The 20,619-nt window shown below is 47.8% G+C and overlaps 1 long non-coding RNA gene across 3 annotated transcripts in view; it reads right to left on the bottom strand.

Moving 5' to 3' along the window:
• Positions 1-20,619, bottom strand: part of LOC128928871 (uncharacterized) — a 206,764-nt gene that overhangs the window by 93,055 nt on the left and 93,090 nt on the right. For all 3 annotated transcript variants that reach the window (XR_008474590.2, XR_008474591.2, XR_008474592.2), the window contains exon 2: positions 19,349-19,477. This is a non-coding gene — a long non-coding RNA (uncharacterized LOC128928871). The remainder of the gene's footprint in view (positions 1-19,348; positions 19,478-20,619) is intronic.

Raw genomic sequence — 20,619 nt, 5'->3', positions numbered from 1 at the left:
ATATAAATAAAAATAAAATAATAAACCCTGCAGTCCCTTTTAGCCTCCCTCCTCATTCCCCATCTCCCCAGACCTAAGGAACCGCTCACCTACTTTCTTTCTCTAGAGATTTGCCTGTTCTGGACATACGTTATAAATGAAACCAGGTACTATGTGGTCTTTTTACGTTTGGCTTCTTTCACTTAGCATGATGTTTCCAAGGTTCCTCCACATGCTAGGATGTGTCAGTGCCTTGTTCCTTCTTATAGCTGAATAATATTCCATTGTATGGAGAGACCACACGCTGTGTATGCACTCACCCACGGTTGCACATTTGGGTTTTTTCTGCCTTTTGGCTATTATGAACAGTGCTGCTGTGAGCATTTCTGTGCAACTCTGCATAGGCACACGTTTTCATTTCTCTTGGGTATGGACCTAGGAGCAGAATTGCTAGGTCATATGGTAAGTTGACACTTTACTATTTGGGCAACTGTCAGGCTCTTTCCAAAGTGGCTGTGCTATTTTACATGTCCACCAGCATGTATGGGGCTGTGATTTCTCCACATCCTCACCAGTACCTGCTACTATCTGGCCCTCTCTAACTCATGATCCACGCGGTTCCAAGGAGCTCCACAGCTGTGCAGAGACTTTACCTTAGCCACTCTCTCCTACCTGTACCTCCATACCAGATACTTTGTGCCATGGAAAATGGTGGAATCTACACTGATGAGTAGTAGGTTGTGTGTTGTGGGGGAGAAATTCTAAGAAGGCAGACACTAAGGGAAGTAGAATTGTGGGGCAGAAAGAGCCCAGTTCTGAGTCTGAACTCTGGCTCCCCCTGCAGGCTGGTTGACACACTCACAGCTTGAGCCACAGTTTCCTCACCTGTACAATGGGATCATGAGACCTTTCTCATCGGGCTGTCGTGGGGAGTGCCTGAGATGACACTTGCAGCATCCATTACTTGAATTTGCCTCACATAAGCCCCCATGCAACGCCTGGGTCTTTCCAAACCATGCCCTGTGTGTTTCCCCATTCTGCTTGCTGGGATTTGACACACGAGTTCCGTCTCTTTTCCAGCTGTACCAGCAATGCCTCTGCCTTTCCTCTGCAGCTCGGGGACCTGGTGACCACACCCACTGTATTATTAAATGTTCGTGATCTGCCAGACCCCACACTGAAGTGTCCTAGATGCAGTCTCTAATCCTCACAGCCACCCTGAGAGAGGAGGTTTCCCAGCTCGTTTTCTGATACAGACATGAGCTCAGAAGGTAGAGAGCTCGCCCCGGTCCCCCAGGCAGGACATAGCAGAACCAGGACAGGACACCAGGCCCTGTGGCCCCCCGCTGTCCTCATACCTCACCCAGGGTGCTTCCTCTCCCCTTCGTTCCTCTTCTTGTGTGCAGAAAGGGTGGCCCACGGACTAACAAAGGAACCAGGCAGGAATCACCTTCTCTCCCCGGCTCTCGCCTCCAGCAGGCCGCCATCACCTCCACTCCCCGAGCCCACCTGGCCCAGCAGTTAACAACATCCCGGGTATCATGACGACGAGAAGCTGGCAGTTTCCAGCTGCAATGGACTCCTTTTCGGCTCTGCACTAAGAGTCCATTAAGGATGCCCTCTCCTCTAAAGTGTGGTGTCCTCGGGTTAAATTCTTTCTAAGTAGATGTTTATTTTTAGAGAGCCACTGTATGGGCTGTTATTGAATGCTTAAGCAGTTCCTTAAGACGAGGGTTGCTGAAGACTTCCACTGCAGAAAAACCTCTACATAATACCACCTGCTGAACCACACTGCTAAGGGGGAGAAAAAGGAGTCTTTTATTTAAAGGAGGAGGAATGTGATGAGGGGGAACAAAACCTCTGAGAGCATGTCTGCTGAAAGAAGCAGACTGGTATGTTTGTATTCAATGTGGAAATAGATTCAATAAAGTATATTTTCCCAGGTATTTTGAATGACAATGACAACACCCAGGAGGGGCGCGAGGGACCAGCTGTGATGTGAAGACATGGACAGACCTTGAACACGCAGCTTCTCTGGAGGTCAGAGGCTAATGTACGCTTCACTGTGCCCTTCTGCGTGTTTTGTTTCTCGTGCTTTTAGGCAGGGGAGGATAAAAGACCTCAGCTCTCAGACAACTTGTGGGAGCTGGAAGAGGAGGCTGTGGGGCTTCCTTTTGGGCTGGAGAGGGGAGGTTTTTATGAGATGCTGCCAAAGGCGCTAATAGTTTTTGTCCCCATGCAGTGGTGCTGAGCCCAGGTTTGAAAACAACAATTTCAGTAGGAAAATGAGAGTTGCCATGTCCCATGCACTCTCTGCATGCAGTTCCTCTGGAAGCTCATGCTATGTCTTGGCACAGGCAACCTCACAACAACAGAGGAAGTGGGCGTTGAGGCTCCCACTTATCCAGCGGAACCAGGTCAGAGAGCTTAAGCGATGTGCCTAGGGTAGAGATTACGGGGTGTTTTCATTGAAACTCCTCTCCTTTTCCACAGGGACATATAGCTAATGAGATGTTCCGGCCTCTCATAGGTGTGGTCACAAGACTGGGTTCTGGCTGAAGGATGGGTGCCACGTCTAGGCCCAGCCCATAACACCCTTCCATGCGCTCCTGCAAGCTCTTTTGAGGTCCACTGGCTTAACAGAAGAGCACCCCAAGACACAGGAACACAAGATGGATGGGGCACAGTGACTGCAGGGTGGCTGGCTGGCCAGGAACACCTGCATTAGATCGTGGTATGAGTGAGAAATCAACTTTTGGTGTTTGAACCACTGATAACTCTGGTGCAGCTATCATGGATGGCCACAGGAGCAGAAGCAGCATCTGATTTCACTGTTACATGAGCCACAGAAAATTCGGAGAGCTGGAACCCAGAGCTTGGCTCTAGTTGGTGCAAGATTCTTAGTTGGTTCTCCTTGAGACTGCTCTGCCTCTCTGACTTAGAATGAGTTCCCCAGAAGCAGCTCCTGAAATGAGGATTCCTGTGAAATAATCAATTAGGAAGTATTCCAGGAAAATTGGGTAGGGGGACGGGGAGGTTGAACAGGGGAGGGAAGGAGGCCAACAAGGAAGTGGCGTCGAACAAAGTCCCGTGGAGGCAACCCTGGCTCGGTGCCCAGACCTCAGAGTTGTCCCGGTCAGGGTAAGGGACTGCAGCATTCATACCTCTGCATGAGTCTCTCACGGGAGGAGGATTGGCCTCTGCAGAACATAAACCCAGTTCCCAAGCACAGCCAGGCCTTCGTGAACATGAGCTGAAGGCAGTCCTCCAGCAAAAAGAGACCCGTGGCTGGTTGTTGGGAGTAGAGGCACATCAGCAGCCCGTGGCCTGAAAATGATCAAGGGATGAAGTGGACAGGTGAACCTGAGCGGACCAGTGAAGCTTCTGCTACCCTCTCCAGGCTCAGTTTTGCCATCTGGACAAGGTGAGGGCTCAGGTCTCCTATAGTCAAACGTCCTCTGGCTATGTGACCTCAAGATAATATTCCCGTCCCCAGCAGGCCATCCCAGGGCGCTCAGAAAGACAGTGCAGCCATCCAGAAGTAATGACAGTCCTCTCAGCCGCATCCAGAAGCCCGGTGAGGAGCACGAAGTGCTGGTGATGCTCTAGCAAAAGTCTCATCAACATGGCACCGTGGGCACCATGAGCGGCCCAGAGACTTCATGTCCCAGCTCTCGTCAGTCTTCTGCTGTCTCTAGCAATCAGAAATGCAGTGTCGTGGGGCAAATTCCAGCTCGTAATTCACCGCGCAGGATTCCAAGGGCCATGACGGAGTTTTCATACCAGCAATGGTCAGGACTTACAGCTGCCTGTGCCCATCTAGAGCAACAAGCTTCAGGAGTGCAGGTGGACCAGGACTTGGAAGGAAGGGGGCTTGGAGAGAGGAACTGGATTGGAATTACGGCTTTGTCTTTGACAACTGTGTAACCGTGGGCAAGTGACAGACTTCTCTGAATCTCATTTTCACTGTTGTCAACCCACACATAATCTTAGGGTTGTGAGAATTAACCTGGGCATTTCATGTAAAGTCCTTTGTATATAGTAGGTGTTCTGAAAACACCGCTCTTTTACTGCACTTATTTCACTCGTTGTATGTCTTATGACAGTGCTCAAGGAATATTAGTTGCAAGAATGAATATGTGGGTGGTGGGTAGGTGGGTGGATGGATGGATGGATGGATGGATGGGGAAATAAATGGATGTTTGGAAAGGTGAATTCACAAATGCCCTGGAAGACTCTCTGGAGATGATATGCCCATTAAAAATATCAATGTAATTTACGGTTCTCTGACGGTCTTTTCACAAAGGGTTCATTTACCCCTGTTTCTTAGGCAGTCTCTACTCTTCTTTCTGCCCCCTTACCCTTTCTTCCAGCCGGACTCCTGCTGACCTGTAACCCTGGACAGCCCTCTTTCTGGGACTGGTTTACTTCCCAGATGGGAACTTTTAAGAAACGTCCTGGGAGAAGTACTTCAAGCCCAGGGAGTAGAGTCTCCATGCAGCCTGTGTCCCTGACCCTTTTGCTGCCAAAACACTGGGCCAGGCTCTGATCCTTCTCTTGAGTCTTTGCCGAGATTCTGTCCTGCCTCCTCAACCACTAACACTGGTCTCTGGGCACTTCTTGTCTCGGGCCTGACCTCTCCACTGGCTATTCCACTGGCTGGTAGAGTTGCTATCCCTCTGCCCAGCCTCCGACTCTCTGCTCTGCCATTCTCCTTGGAGCCTGTGTCCTGCCCATTGACATTTTCCTGACTTGTTCTGACCTCCAGGCTCAGCAAACAGCTCCCATTGAACTATTTAACATAATTAGCCTTATTTTGCCTTGACCACATTACTTCCTAGGCTTCACCCATCCTCTGGCTGTCCCACATCTATGCCCTGTGACCCACAAAGTCCCAACCATCCCCTCCCTTTTGTCCATAGCCACTGAAAACACCGCCATATAATAAATAAGGATATAATTCATATCTCCTCTTCAAAGAGAAGAGTGGGGCTGACCAAGGAAAGAGAACATGACCAGGATCATTCATGAAGTTTGGGACTGAGACTGGCACTGAGGTAGCCTTACTCAAATTCTGTACTAATCATAGCAAAGGCTTAGATAATATTAAACAATACGGCCTTACATTTACATGGTGCTTTGAGATTCAAAAGCAACTTCCTACACATTGTCTTGTCTGAGCTTCACACGAGCTTGAGAAGGGAGGCAAAAATGGGATTTCAGTCCTATTCGCCAAAGGAAAAATCCCAGCATGGGTCAGTGGCATGGCAGGAAGCGTCTGGGTTTTGGAATCATGCAGACCTAAGTACTAATCGCAACTCTGCTGTGTAAGCTTCTTCAAGTTACTTTTCCTTGTCATATCTCAGCTGTGGAAATAGTAATGCCTATTTCCCAGAATTGCTGAGAAAAACAAATGAGAAAGTACGTATCATAGACCCACATATGTGAATGGGACATGGTGGATGCTCAGCAGATGCCATTTCCTGAGGCAGATTAAATGGTTGGTCCCAACTCCTCACCTCTTCCTGCACTCACAAGCTTGAGATGGCCTTGATGTGGACAAAGTCCTTTTCCCTACCTCCTGACTTTGAGCTTAGCGGTGTGACTTTCTCAGCAGTGGCCTATGAGCAGGAGTAAGTTGGACATTTCCAGACCTAAACCTTAGGAGACCTTGTTGTCTTGAGCTTCTGCCATTGCTGTGAAAAACCTTTCACCTGGGTAGCCACTGTCCCTTAGCCTGGGCCACAGAATGAAGATGCACACAGAGCAGAGATGCCCCACCAAGCACCACCAGATCCACGTGTGAAGCAGAGCTGCCAGCTGAGCCCAGGCAACCTGCAGATTGATAAGAATAAGTGGTGTTTGAAACTACTGAGTCTTGGGGTGGTTTGTTATGCAGCATTTTGTAACAGTAGCTAACCAATGCATCTCCTTCCTTGTGGGACTCCCTAGGTTCCCATCAGCTAACTTAGATACCTGAAATAGACCCCATCTCTCCTGGAAAGGAACTGAGCCTGTTTTTCCCTCACCACCGTACTGTGTCTCACCTCCTTGATGTACAAGTTTTCCTCCGAATGTCCAGCTCCTGCAGACACTGGTGGAGTACCTCTCCTCCAGCAGCATATTAGCAGACACGTTTCCACAGGCAAAGATAAAGCAACAGAGGCAAAGGCCTGCTTCTCAGCCTCTAAACGAATCCTTTGTTGGTGATAATGCCTTTGTTGACGGTGCTCACGTTCCTAGATCAACCACTCAGCGTAAGTCAGGGACGGAGGTGTTCGTTTCACCAAAGCTGCCCACTTCAGTTTTCTCTTTGTCAAAAGAAGAAGCATTAAAAGTGCTTCATGTGTACATTTAAGTACACTGATACTTTCTGAGTGCTTTATCATCGCTACGGAGTGTTCTTCCATCACAGGGAGACCTTGACTCGCAGTCAATCGCACTGCCTTCTGCTTCAGGGCTCCTCCGCCGGGTGGGTTGCAGGCATTGTTCTATGAAGGAGTTGGAGAGGAGGCTCTCCAAGTAAATAGATACACTTTCTGCTTCCATTCAAGGCTTTGAGCCATTCTTTAACCTCCAGTGATGCTGGATAAGTCATCTTTGCTTAGGAGGTCTGAAAAGGCTCAAAGGGAAGAATTTTCCTCATGGACCTCCATTTATCTCAGTAGACAGTAGGAGGAAAACAAAGAGAAGAGAGATAGTGCTGGGTGAACTCGAGATGATTGGGGGTTCTGTTCAGTTCGGTATGTGGAAATTGGATGATGAGTGTGAAGGTTATCTGAATGTAATTGAATTTCTCTAATCCCATAAGGCACTTAGGTTTCACAGTTATCTAGTACCTCCTGGGTGTAGACAAAATAGAAAGTGCAGAAGAGCCCTGCTGCTGTCCTGGAATGCAGTCTCCCTTGGCACACCCCCAAGGCAAGTGGGGATGGATTCTGTCTCATCCCCTCCACCGCCCCAGCCACTCATGGAGCAAACTGTAGCAAACTCAGCCTCTACCGTTTGCCAAGCAGCACCACATCTGTTCTCTCTTTTAACCTTGGTGGCAGGGGAAGAGGGCAGCAGGACCCAGAAGGAAACTGAGGCTGGAATGATTTGTCAGCTAAAGACACTCAGAGCTTGTATGCAGGGCTAAACTGGGGCCTTAACTCAGGACACTTTCTGCTCTAAATCAAGAAATGAATAAATCTGCCATTTAAACAAAGATGGGAAATGCACCCAGAAATCATGCATTCCCTTCCCAAATATTTATTGAGTGTCTACTAAGTGTCAGGAACTACTTATTTTAGGTGCTAAATAATAGTGATTCCAAGCTGCCAAATCACAGGTCTGAAAATCAGAAATGAAGAATTTGTGGAGACAGCCGTGTACTTGTCTCAGATCTCAGCGACATGAGAGTGACAGGGGCTGGGCTTATTTGTGTCCTGATGCCCAGCAACCAGCGCACACCTGCCCATTGGGGGCCTCAGAGGTATTTGTTCCAGACACTTTCTACACCTGTTGGTCCGTGACCTGCCTCTACTCCTTGGGCTTACCCCCCCGGGCTATCCCCTACAGTCCTGCCTCCTGGAGGGATAAGACCACACATCACCTTACCTGCGACCAACTTTCCAGGGGCTCCCAGGGCCCCTCAGGATACAGCCAAAACCACCTAATGAGGCCTAACTTCATCCTCAGTCACCTAAGGTCACCCTTAAGCCTCCTTCTCCAGCCTCATCGCTCACCACTATGCACCTATGACAAAATTATACACACATACCCACAAACACTCAATAGACACACACAGTATACACCACACACACACACACACACACACACACACACACACACTCCTACCTGCTATTTTTTATTGTAGATAGTTAAGGGGTACAGCATGATGTTTTGATATACACACACACAGCGGAATGATTACTACACTCAAGCAAGTTAACATACCCATCATCTCACAGTCACCTCACGTGTGCGTGTGTATGGTAAGAGAACCTAAAACTTAACTCTTGGAAAACATCCAGTATACAATGCAATATTATTAACTCCAGTCCTCATGCTGTACATTATATCTCTGCACTTACTCATCCTATGTGACTGAAGCTTCGTACCCTTTGACCTATATCTTTCCATTCCCCTCCCCTGGTACCCACCATGAGTTTGTTTTTTCAGATTCCACATATATGTGAAATCATGTAGTATTTTTCTGTGTCTGACTTATTTTACTTAGCATAATATCTTCCAGGTTCATTCATATTGTCACAAATGGCAAGATCTCCTTTTTAAAGGCTAAATAGTATTCCATTGTGCTATGGTTTGAATATGTTCCCTCCAAAATGCAGATGTTGCCAATGTCATAGTATGAAGAGGTGTCATAGCTTTAAGAGGCAATTAGGGCGTGAGGGCTCCTCCCTCATGTACAGGATTGGGTGACCTTATAAAGAGGCTTGACAAAGAGAGCTGCATACTCTCTTGCCCTTCTGCCTTCCACCATTTGAGAACACAGCAAGGCCCTCCCAGATGCAGGTGCCCTGATCTTGGACTTCCCAGACTCTAGAACTGTGAGAGAACAAGCTTTTCTTTATAAATTACCTGGTCTCGGGTATTCTGTTACAGCAACACAAAACAGATTAAGACACACCCCTAGTCTCAGGTATTCTGTTACAGCAACACAGACTAAGACACATTGTGCATATATGCCACAGTTCTTTATCGATTTGTCTGAGATATGGATCCTTTGTTTCCGACTCCCAGTTATTGTGAATAATGCTGCATTGAATGTGGGAGTGTGCATATCTCTACATGGTGCTGATTTCATTTCCGTTGCATCTAACCCACAGGGGTTGCTGAGTCATACGGTAGTTTTGTGAGGAACCGCCACACCGTTGTCTATCATGGCGACATGAATTCACATTCCCAGCAACAGCGTACACTCCCTTGCTGCTTCTTACCCCAACACTTTAACTTATGCCATTCATTCCCCTAGCACACCTTTCCTGACCAACTCCCCTTATAAGTTCTCTCATTCAGGTATCCCAAGTGCTCACTTGAGGTTAGGCGGCTGCAGTGAGCATTTTTCATGTATCAGTTCATCTGATTATTGCTATAGTCCTGTAAGGTGGAGATTGTGCTTCCATTTTGCAGATAAGAAAACAAAGACTGCAGTTGTGCAATGTGACCACGGTCACAGTTACTACGTGGTGGTGCCAGGAACTGACCCAGGTCTGTGTAGCTCCCAAGCTCAGCCATAGGAAGGCATAATTCCCTTCATCTCACAGAGTGAACTGGTAGCTGGAGAAGTTAAGAAGTTCCCGAGTCCGCCATTGTTTCATAGGGGCCCGATCCAACAGCCAGATCCCAACTCCTCCCTAGGACTGGGAGCTGTTGGAGGACAGAGAGAGTTTCTTACTTGTTTCCAGGTCCCAGCACTTGGCACAGGATGTCCCCGAGCAGGTGCACCAACAAATGGGAACTGAATGAATGACTGAGCCAGCCAAGTGGCAAGAGACAGTCACACTCTTATGGTTTGTGGGCTGTATCCATGGGTCTGAGAAACAGAAGAAAAAAGACTCCAAGGCCCCTGCCCGTAGCGATCAGTCCTAGTCCTCCAGGAAAAGCACAGGACTGAGTAGGCTGAAGTTCATGTCCTAGCTCTGCCCCAGTGCGCTGCGTGTGTACTACAGAGACCCCCTCTTTGCTTCATCATGTGTGAGGAAGGGACAATAACATGACCTGCACGATGACTCTGTGTCTTTGTTTATGTTTCCTTTCAGCCTGGAGGCATTCTCTGCCCTGCACTGACCCTTGAAGACTCTGCAAGCCCAGAAGGACATAATAGGGACTTGGACTTGCAACCTCAAGGCAAGGATGGTTTGCTTTGATCAGGGGCCTGCCCAAAACGTCTGCATTAGAGAAAGAGCTCCTCGGAGGCAGAGAGGGCAGGACGCGTGGCAGGTGGTCTCATGAGGGGGAGGCTGCATGCAAGGCGGTGGCGAGCCCTGCTCGGCATGGCCTGGGGGGTGGTCTTCACATGGATCCTTGACAGCCCTGGTAACTGGTCGACCACAGAGCCTGTGGGTGAGAAGATTTAAAGGTGCCTCCCATGTTTCTGGCCTGTGTGGATGACGATACAACTTACCATGCTTACCACGTTTATAGGACCAAGAGAAGAGTGTGAGGGCAAAGTGATGAGTTCTGCCTGGGACTTATTTGGTTGGAGGGTCTGTGGGACAGCCCAGCATGACTTTGAGGAGCCAGTTGCACGGGTGTAGAGTTTGTTTAGAAGGGAGCTTTGGGTTGGAATGCACATTTGGGAGAGTTGTACAAATGGTACAATGAGATGGCCCAGAGAGTGGGGGTCAGGAAAGCAGCAGCAACTGCGTCTGTAATGCTGGGAAATGTCAGTGTCAGAGGACGACTGGAAAGGCTCTGAGGACGAACAGCTGGAGAGGTGGCAGGGAATCCCGGAGAGATTGCTATTGTAAAAGCCAGAGAAGCAAAGAACTCAAAAAGAAGGAAGAAGTAACAGTGTCCCAGGGCCTAGACAGGTCAAGAGAAGAACAGAAAAGTATTCACTGGATTCATCAGCTAGTGGTGGGAAGGGCCATGGCAGACGCCCTCTGCTCCTCCACCTTCCCCTCTGCTCCTCCACCTTCCCCTCTGCTCCTCCACCTTCCCCTCTGCTCCTCCACCTTCCCCCGCTGCTCCTCCATCATCCCCCTCTGCTCCTCCACCATCCCCCTCTGCTCCTCCATCATCCTCCTCTGCTCCTCCACCATCCCCCGCTGCTCCTCCATCTTCCCCCTCTGCTTCTCCACCTTCCCCCTCTGCTTCTCCACCTTCCCCCTCTGCTTCTCCACATTCCCACTCCTCCACACAGCCCAACTTTCCCAGAGATGGCCTCTGTACAAAACCCCTCCCTGCTCCACACTCTGACTCCTGTTTCAATATTCTTGACCTGGCTGAGGACCACAGAGCCATAGAACTGATTTGTCCTTGTTTCCTTTGTAGATTCTCCTGCTCACTTCGATGGCAGGTCTCTCCATGGAAACTGAGGCAGGAAGCATGCCACACTGACACTGTGTTACAGACTTAGGGGAGAGCAGGCTCAGTGGCCTGCTACAGGAAGAAGCTGGATGCCCCTGGCTGGAGGACCTGATAGGAAGCAGGAAGGGCAGAAAGACTGGGCTGTTCAAGGTGCTACAGGAATAGAGGCATCCTGGGAGAAGGTGCCCAGCACCACTTGTACCGAGAACCACTCAGGCATGCAGAGGAGGCAGGGACAGCTCCCGGCCAAGTCCACATGGTGACACCAGTGCAGACACTTGGGCTCAATTGGCTTTGTGCATGGAAGTGCTATTTATAAAGCTGTCCTCAAGCTTCAAGGAGAAAGAAACTTAGTTGTTTTTAAAAATGGGAAACTAAAGGCAATTTTAAAAAAGAGAGAGAGAGAAAGAAGGGAAAACTCATCAAATGTCATTAGACTTCATCAGAACCATTTCTCACACTGACAAAAGAGAAATAACAAAGAGTGTGTTCTTGTTACTTTTCCAGAGGGACAGTGTGCATGCCAGTGAAGAAGGAAGTCATAAAAGATACCAGGGAAATGTAATAACTAGATATTTCAGTGCATGGGAGTCTGATTCTTTGGGGGAAGGGAAAACCACAGTGGAACACTTTAGATGCCCTACTTAATTTTGAAAGAAAAGGAAAATTATTGGAGATTTCAATGGCAGCCCGATCACAGGCCTCTACCTCTGCCTCAGCAAGGAAATTAGTTACCATGGCAACCTCAGGTTGCATCATTAAGAATTTTTAAAATGTTGAGAGTAGGGAGGCAGGTCTTTAAACACTGAAGGAGGAGGTAGAGAGAGGGAAGAGAAGTGAGGCTTAAGAAGTAGAAGAAGTGATCCAGCGACACGTGGAAACCTTGGCAAAGAGACAAAGGAGTGGGGCCTCCCTTCCCAACAAGTGGATGTGTTTATTGTCCCTTTTAGGATCTCAGAAGGAAATAGTATATCGGGTTCCTTTTTGTTTCATGTTGTAACTTGATCATTTTTTCCTCTTGACCATTAAAAGGAAAAAAATAAAAAGATGAAGGGATCACAAGATCCTTTATTTATTTTTTGTTTTTTGAGACAGGGTCTCACTCTGTCACCCAGGCTGGAGTGCAGTGGTGCAATCTCGGCTCACTGCAGCCTCAACCTCCCCAGGCTCAGATGATCCTCCTGCCTCAGCCTCCTGAGTAGCTGGAACTACAAACACGTGCCACCATGTCTGGCTAATTTTTTTATTTTTTGTGGAGATGGAGTCTCGGTATGTTGCCCAGGCTAGTTTCAAACTCCAGGGCTCAAGCAATCCTCCCACCTTAGCCTCCCAAAGTGCTTGGATTACAGGCATGAGCCACCACTTCTGGCCTGTTTTATTGTTTAAAAGTATAGAGCCAGGTGTGATGGCATGCACCTGTAGTCCCAGCTCCTCAGGAGGCCGAGGCAGGAGGATTGCTTGAGCCCAGGAGTTTGAGGCCTCGGTGAGCTATGACCTCATCTGTGAATCACCACTGCTCTCCAGACTGGGCAACACAGCAGGATGTCACCTCCTAAAAAAGAAACACAAAAGTACTGAATGGATCATTATATTTCAAGTTATTTCCTCAATGCTTTTAAATAGTTTGGTCCTGAACTTTCCCATCTGACAAAATATAAAAATCAAATTTTGTGTTCCACGTCAACTTCTTAAAGTTCTTCCCTAGCTCTCCAGGTGTGTGGGGAAAAGCCACGAAATGTTATTAAAGGGAATTATATTTCTGTCCAAGGAAGGATTTCTATCCAAAGAACCTTAGATGAGAGATTATACTACCACTCCATCACTGCAATGCTATTTCTTTTTAAGGAATGTGGTTTGTGTTTTCCTTTTGCCGCATCTTCATACAGAAGGAGGAGAGGGAAATTCAGATGAACACCAGCTCATTAATTACCTGGGAAAGCTGGAAAAATTCTCCACTTTCAGCTTGGAAATATGTGGATGGTGAAATGTCTGGGTCATCTGTTTGATTTTACACCTGTCCTTGTATTGGCCCAAGCAGTTCATAGCCCTTCCTTCCAATGTGGGTCCTAGTTTAAATCCTCAACTGTGGCTGCCACAGCCCTTTGAAAGGGGCTCTCCTGGCACACAATTTTCCTAAGGGCAAGAGTTTCTGCAGATCCTGTGGAAAGCTGGTAGACATGTCTGTGTGTTGTAGTGACACAGGGACAAACCAAATACAACACAGTGGTGTCTACAAGGGAGGGGCCCCACCTCGGGGCAGCAAAGCTGGAGTCAGGGAGCCCCAGGCTGGAGACAGGCTGCTTGGGAGCCACCTTCTTCTCTGCTTCCATTGGGGGAAGAGAAGATAGAGCCACCTTTTGTGTTCCTGAGCGAAATCTGCATACACTCTCCAGGGCAAATGGGGACAGTAATAATAACTGCCGCTTACCATGAAAAGCTGGAAGGGGGATCAAGTGGGGTGAGACACAGAGAGCCCTGTGTGGACAATAAAAGGTTACGTGGATATCAGGCATCCTCCTCAGGGGGACAGGGGCCAGGCTCCAGGTTTTATGGCACAGGACAATGTTGGCCATGCTGGAAGCTGTTCAGGATCTACCTGCCTGGTTCTCTGGATGATGGAGCCCACTGTCTTGGCTTTGGGCCAACTAAAGGCAAACAAGAAGCAACACTAGCTGAGAAGGTCCACCCTGCCCACACCATATCAATTCCATGGAGGCATCAACCCTAGGACACCAGCCTCCTCATTCAAAGGGGTGACAGAAGAGTGAGCTAAGTGGCGCAGGATCCTGGGCAAGGCTGTGGCAACCTCCCGTTGCTCTCTGCAAGCTACTGCTCACATCCCCGACCCACAAGGCTGGCCTTACTGCACCCTCCAACTCTCCTTCCATGCCACCACGCCCAGGGGCCCCTCCAGCTTTTCTCAATGACCATCTTCTTCTTAGCAAGACAACGCTCCCTGAACACAGGCAACTCTTTTTCCCCCTTTTGTGTAAGTGGATATGTGGTTAGTAGCAGGGCTCTGACTTTATATATTTGGGTTAACCCAGTTTCCAAATACTCACAAGTTGTTCTTTCTGTCATCCATTCATCCATCATACCCACCCATCCATCCCATCAATCAACAAACATTACGTAACACCTTTGCTAAACGCTGGCTGCACCAGGGGTCAGCAAACGACAGCCCATGGGCCAAATCCAGTTTGATATCTTAAAGTTTTTGTCGATAAAGTTTTATTGGAACACAGCTGTGCCCATTGTTTACATTTTGGCTACGGCCGCTTTTACTCTGCAATGGCAGAATTGAGTATTGCAAGAGTCCTTATAGCCTGCAAAGCTGAAAATATATACCATCTGACCTTTTACACAAAAGATTTTATGGATCCTTGAGCGGGTCACTTGGCAGGATGGGGAGGGCCCCAATAGCAGAGGAAGGAGATACAAAGCAGGATCGAATCTAGGTCCTTCCCAAAAGGAACTTACAGCTGGAAGAAATAAGTTGGACTTTCACAGGTCAGGCTGTCTTCAGGGAGGATCAGAGAAAGTGCTAAGGGAGCCCAAAGGCTCCCTGTCCCTGTCCACAGGACAACTCAGGAAGTGTCTGGAGGCTGGGTGTGGCAAGCTGGGTTGGCTCAGCCATATGCCTGTGAAGAGGTGAGGGAAGAGCCTTCACAGAGAAGTGGCTCTGTGGACAAGGGCACCAGTGCAGGAACCGGGTTGTGCACCTGGGAAGCAGGTGCTCCAGTTCAGTATGAAGGTGAGATGCCTGACGACGAGGATCGAGAGAAACAGTGCCAGGAGAGTTGGATGAGGAGCCTGGAGGGTCCTCGATGCCAGGATAAGGAATTTGGAGCTTATTCTCTAGATGCAGAAAGTTTTTAAAAGTTCTTGAGCTGGAGAATGAATGGGGAAGCTGCGCTTTGGGACCATTAAAAAGGCAGCCAGGTGTAGTATAGACTAGAGATTGATATTTCTAAGAGAAATTACACCTTAAGATTTATTCTCCCCAACCTAGTCAAATGAAGTAATCTATAAGAAGGATTTTGTAAGCTATAAAATGTATGGGATTATTGTGATTATTTATTATAACAATAATGCTAACCCAGGTAAGATTTAGACCTTTCTGTTCAGATTCATTTCCATGTTTCAATCACTTTAACAATCCCCCACACTGGATTGTAGTTTGACTTCCCCAGACTGTAACGAGAGCCCATTTAATATTGAGCATGATGTAATTCAACAATAACGTCCTGAGCCTTCATTTCCAAGGAAGTTATTTTCAGTATGACACAGAACATGTCATGTCATCATACTATCACGCAACAAAGGGTTGAACTCCACCCAGGACACAGCACTTCCCACCAATGGGGCCTGGACATATCCCTTCCGTGGCCTTGGCCCAGAGGAGGGCTGACTCTGCTGTAATAAGACCATCACCAAAGGGCCAAGTCAGAAGGATAAAGAGCCACAGCACCATGTAGCCCCAGACAGCATGAGGAAGAAATGGATCCTTCAAGGCTGGGCATGGGAGATCTCCGCTAGAATAAATCCGCTGGGACCAGGAACCAACAGTTCATGCAATTGGTTAAAAATGTGACTGAAGCACTTTGTCTTCAAAAGCCAAACTAAAAATCTTAAAATCAAGCTTATTTTTAATAAAGTCAACAAAATTTAGATTATGAACACAGCTGTGCCTTAATTCTTAGAATAAATAAGTGGTAAATAGGCGAGGAGGCATGATTTTTCCAACAAAATTGCAAGACAACAGGTTATAACATCCTTCATTCCACATTTGAACTCCCAGTATAGTAATAAAGTCTATTTAAAAAAAAATCAAGGATTTAATCTATTATCACAAAGGCTTTTCTCTATCCATCGATATGAAATCATTCAAAACATCAATCAAACCATTACTCATGATGGTAATTAAGCACTAACTCTTCTAAGGCGGATCTTCTTTTTGCTAATAACCGTTGCAATAGTTCAAGCAGTTCTCTAATATCACTTGCACTGACTTTAAGAAATCCTTCACCAGTGGCCAGATGTAGAACTTCTCTTTGCAACTGCTTTGCCACTGTTCTCATCCTATTCACCCCCAAACCGAGAGACAGTGCTGGTGTGGTGGGCAGAAGAGAGATCACCGTTTTTCAACGGGAAGATTTCCGGAGGTGGGGGCCAGAAAACCTCCACCCTGAGGCCAGGAGCTTCTACAGCTTCAAGAGGGCCCCAAAACTGCCCAGCAATCCCTGCTGTGGCCCTGCTCCACTCCTTACACATTCCCAGAGCCAGCTGCAATTGGAATCCTCTCTACACTCTTTGGAGGCCTGGCCTCCTCCGCTCACCCTCTGGGAATGACTCACCCACTATGTAAAAACAGAGGCCTGAGATGGAACGTCTGCCATCTCTTGCCCCCACACCTACAGGCTAAGGGGCATCTGCATCAGATCTCACCCACTTTCCTCAAGCCCTCAGCAGGAGGACCCGTCCTTCTGCATGAGCTTCATCTCTCCCTGTCTTCTGAGTTCAAACCCCTTCCCATCAGTGCCTGGAAGCCACCTGTCATTTTCTTACCAGTCTTCCTTCCTTCCCTGCCTTCACTGTGGCTTCCTTGGGAGTGGAGTCAACTTCGCACCCCACTGGCTGTGGACCTGACCAGGTGACTTTGCTGTAACCAATGGAACATGGGTGGGAGGTATAACAGTTCCGGGTGGGGCATTTAGGAGCACGGCATGATCTGCTGCTCCTGTGCTGCTGGCATTTGCAAGGAAAGGCATGCCCAATGTGGTCACTGCATTCTCAGCCCCGAACGTGGAACAACAGCGGATCTGAACTGAAGGCCATAAGACCCTTAGAGACCCAAGAGACCCATATTTATTTAGAAAACCCTGGAGATTTGGATTTTTTGCTGCTTAACATTATTGCTACAAAACTAATACACCCTCTTCTCCACAAACTGTGAACGTAGATACATTTCTATAATGTTTATCTTAACAAAATTCTGTGGGTACACAAGTGAAATACAGTCAACCTGCCAGAGAAGAAGAAAGAGGACCCAGGTTATTTTGCTTCTGGGGAGGGAAACAAAATATGTTTTTATTTGTATAAAACAATATGTTGTATGTTTTTATTCTCTATCCCAACAGGCAGTCCTGCACAGCAGTCATGAGTGTGGCTTTTGGAACCAGTTTACCTAAATCCTGGCTCTATTACTGCCTGACTCCACAACTTTGGGCCAGTTACCCAACCTTTCTGTTTTTTGCATCTGTGAAAATGAACTGTCAATAGTAATGTCACCTCCATGGCAAGGTCATGGGAAGAATTAACTGAGCTAATACATGGCACTTACAGTCGAGCCTGGCATAAAGTAAGACGTGTTCAATCAAGGTGATCATTATTATTATGTGACTCTCCTCTCCTTCCGGCTGTGAACTCACACCCATCTCTGTGGCCCTGTGGTCTAAACACACAGCCTGCTGTATACTAAGTGCTTCATGAATGCCTCTCAAAATACCTGCAACCCACCTACCATTTCTCAGACTTCCCCAACTCTAACACAAGCAAAAGAGCCTGGGCTTCTTGGAGAGGCAGGGACTCAATACACAAACTCCCACTGTGTTTCTCTTTTAAAGGGATTGCCTAATTAGGTCAGGCCAACCAGGAGAGTCTTCCTTTTGAATCATTTACAGCCAGCTGATTAGAGACCTTAATTACATCTGTAACATCCCTTCACCTTTACATAGAAGTAACCTGGTCATGGCAGGTTACTAGCCTAACTAACTAACTAACCTATAGGTAACCTAATCATGGCAGTGACATCTATAAAATGTATGTAAATGCCTTATTTACAGGTCCCGCCCACACTCAAGGAAAGGGGGTATGCAGGGTGTGTGCACCATCTTAGAATTCCACCCACCACACCACATTAGAGACTAAAAACTTCCTTCACTGAGAAGAACGTAGGGCAGGAAAGAATTAAGTGGGCTTGATGCTGGTAGGTGCCCAAAAAGGGAATGTGAACCCTAGCATCCTGCCCCCAAAACCTGGCTGAGCTTCATAGGAACCAGAGTGGAGACTGAGAAGAAACCCGCAAGTAATGGGGCAGGACTTGGGAGCAATAGGACTCTGTCCCTCTTTTTCTGGATGAAGACGGGAGAGTGACAAGCTGCCCTAAGTCTGGAAAAAGAACATTAAGGTATAAATGGCTACACAGGGTATTAGGCAGAGAGGACCTGAGACAATCTCTTGTATATTCTAGAAGCCTCAGAGTGGCCAGGACAAGAGTTGGCCTCTTCCCCTCCTGCTGAGAATGCCCGTGGAAGTAACTTCCATACAGTCTGATGTGAAAAGACCTTAAGGTCAGGATGAGTGATGGCTCAGCTGCACGTCAGCAGGTCAAAGCCTGGGGACTAGAGAAGACGATGCATCTCAGCCAGTGGCATAATGGACAGCCAATGACTGAGCAATAGACGGTCTGCGTTCTGGCCTCATGCCGTGCACTGTGCAAGGCCCTGGGACATAGTCAGAACCCTGGAGAAGGGCAGGAAAGGCTACAGTGAGGTTGGATAGGTTCACAATCGAGCGAACATCACTCAGTGGAATGGGATTTGGATGAGTTTCCGAAGACTGCCCTAACCAATGACCATAAATTGGGTGGCTTAAAACAACACACATTGGGCTGGGCTCAGTGGCTCATGCCTGTAATCCCAGCACTTTGGGAGGCCGAGGTGGGCAGATCATGAGGTCAGGAGGTTAAGACCAGCCCGGCCAATGTGGTGAAACTCCGTCTCTACTAAAAATACAAAACTTAGCCAGGTGTGGTGGTGCTCACTTATAGTCCCAGCTACTCAGGAGGCTGAGACAGAAGAATCACTTGAACCCGGGAGGCGGAGGTTGCAGTGAGCCGAGATCGTGCCACTGCACTCCAGCCTGGGTGACAGAGTGACACTCCATCTCCTGGCTGCTGGGGGCAAACCTTGACTTGCAGATGCATTGCCCCAATATCTGCCTCAGGGTTCACATCAGCTCTTCTCTGTGTCTCTCCACATTTCCTCCTTTTCTGTCTAAGGACACTCATCATTGGATTTAAGGCCCACCCTAAGTCCAAGATGATTTCAACCATAGTCCTTAATTTCAATACATATTCAATAAACTTATTTTTAAATAAAGTCACATTCTCACATATTGGGGGCTGAGGACTTAGACATAGCTCTTGGCAGGAACATAATTCGACCCACTACAGGGTTCAAAATAGAAATGAAGGTAACACCAGCAGCTGTAACACATAAACCCCCAAATCTCAACAACTGTACACATCAGAAGTTGATTCCTTACTTACATAACAGCCAACGCCTATATTCCTTGTCAGCAGGAGATGGGGACTCTACTCCACACAGTAGCTCTGGGACTCCGGCCCTGCCATCTTCAGCCTGCAGCTTCCAAGGTCATCTTGGGCTTCCGTAGCCTCCTGGAAGTTGCAGAAGAGAGAGGGAGAAGAATGAGGGAGAACAGAAAGGGTAGAGAAGACACATCTGTTTCTTACTCACAGCCTGGCAATGACGTTGCTTAGAAGTAGTCGGTGATCCTACCTAGATGCTGGGGGACTGGGGCTCCCCTGGCTGGACAGCCATTCCCAGACATTCCTGAAGGGATTCATGAATCCTTGGTGAATAGCTGGCCATTTATGTCACAGCTAGTAATGAGAAAGTAAAATTTCTTATACACATAAGCTAATGGCCTGAGTTATATGCCCATTACACAACTATAACAAATGTATTTTTAGGTCCTTTTTAGGTCCATTTATGTCCTGTTTTATTCTGTTTGGGATGCTACAACACACCATAAACTGGGCCACTTTGAAACACCAGCTTTATTGTTTACAATTTATTGCCCACAGTTCTGGAGGCAGGGAAGTCCAAGAGCAACGTGCTAGCAGATTCAGTGTCTGGTGAGGGCCTACTTTCTGGTTCATAGAAAGCACTGGTGGAAGGCCAGGCATAGTGGCTCATGCTTGTAATCCCAGCACTTTGGAGGCTGAGGTGGGCCAATCATTTGGGGCCAGGAGTTCAAGACCAGTCTTGCCAACATGGTGAAACCCCATCTCTATGAAAAATACAAAAAAATTAGCCAAGCATGGTGGCATGGGCCTGTAGTCCCAGCTGCTCAGGAGGCTGAGGCAGGAGAATCACTTGAACTCGGGAAACAGAGATTGCACCACTGCACTCCAGTCTGGGCAACAGAGCGAGACTCCATCACCATAATAAAAAATTATAATAAATAAATAAAAAGAGAGCACTGGTAAGAAGGGTGAGGTAGCTCTCTGGGGCCTCTTTTATAAGGGCACTGATCCCATTCATGAGGGCTCTACCCTCATGACCTAATCACCTCCCAAGGGCCCCACCTCCTACTATTGTCTCCTTGGGTGTTGAGTTTCCACACAGGACAAACATCAGACCACAGCAGCCCCTAAACCGGAGCCAGTTAGTTATTCTGCTTGCCCCTGAAGGTTCCAGTTTCTGTCAGCACTGCATTTCCCTCTGAGTACTTCCCCTCTGCTCGAAGTGGGAAGGGTACATCTCAGTTCTCCCTACTTCCCACCCAGGCCTCCAC

Source organism: Callithrix jacchus, chromosome 8, assembly GCF_049354715.1.
Source record: "Callithrix jacchus isolate 240 chromosome 8, calJac240_pri, whole genome shotgun sequence".
NCBI lineage: Eukaryota > Metazoa > Chordata > Mammalia > Primates > Cebidae > Callithrix > Callithrix jacchus.
This window is presented reverse-complemented; position numbering and strand designations above follow the sequence as displayed.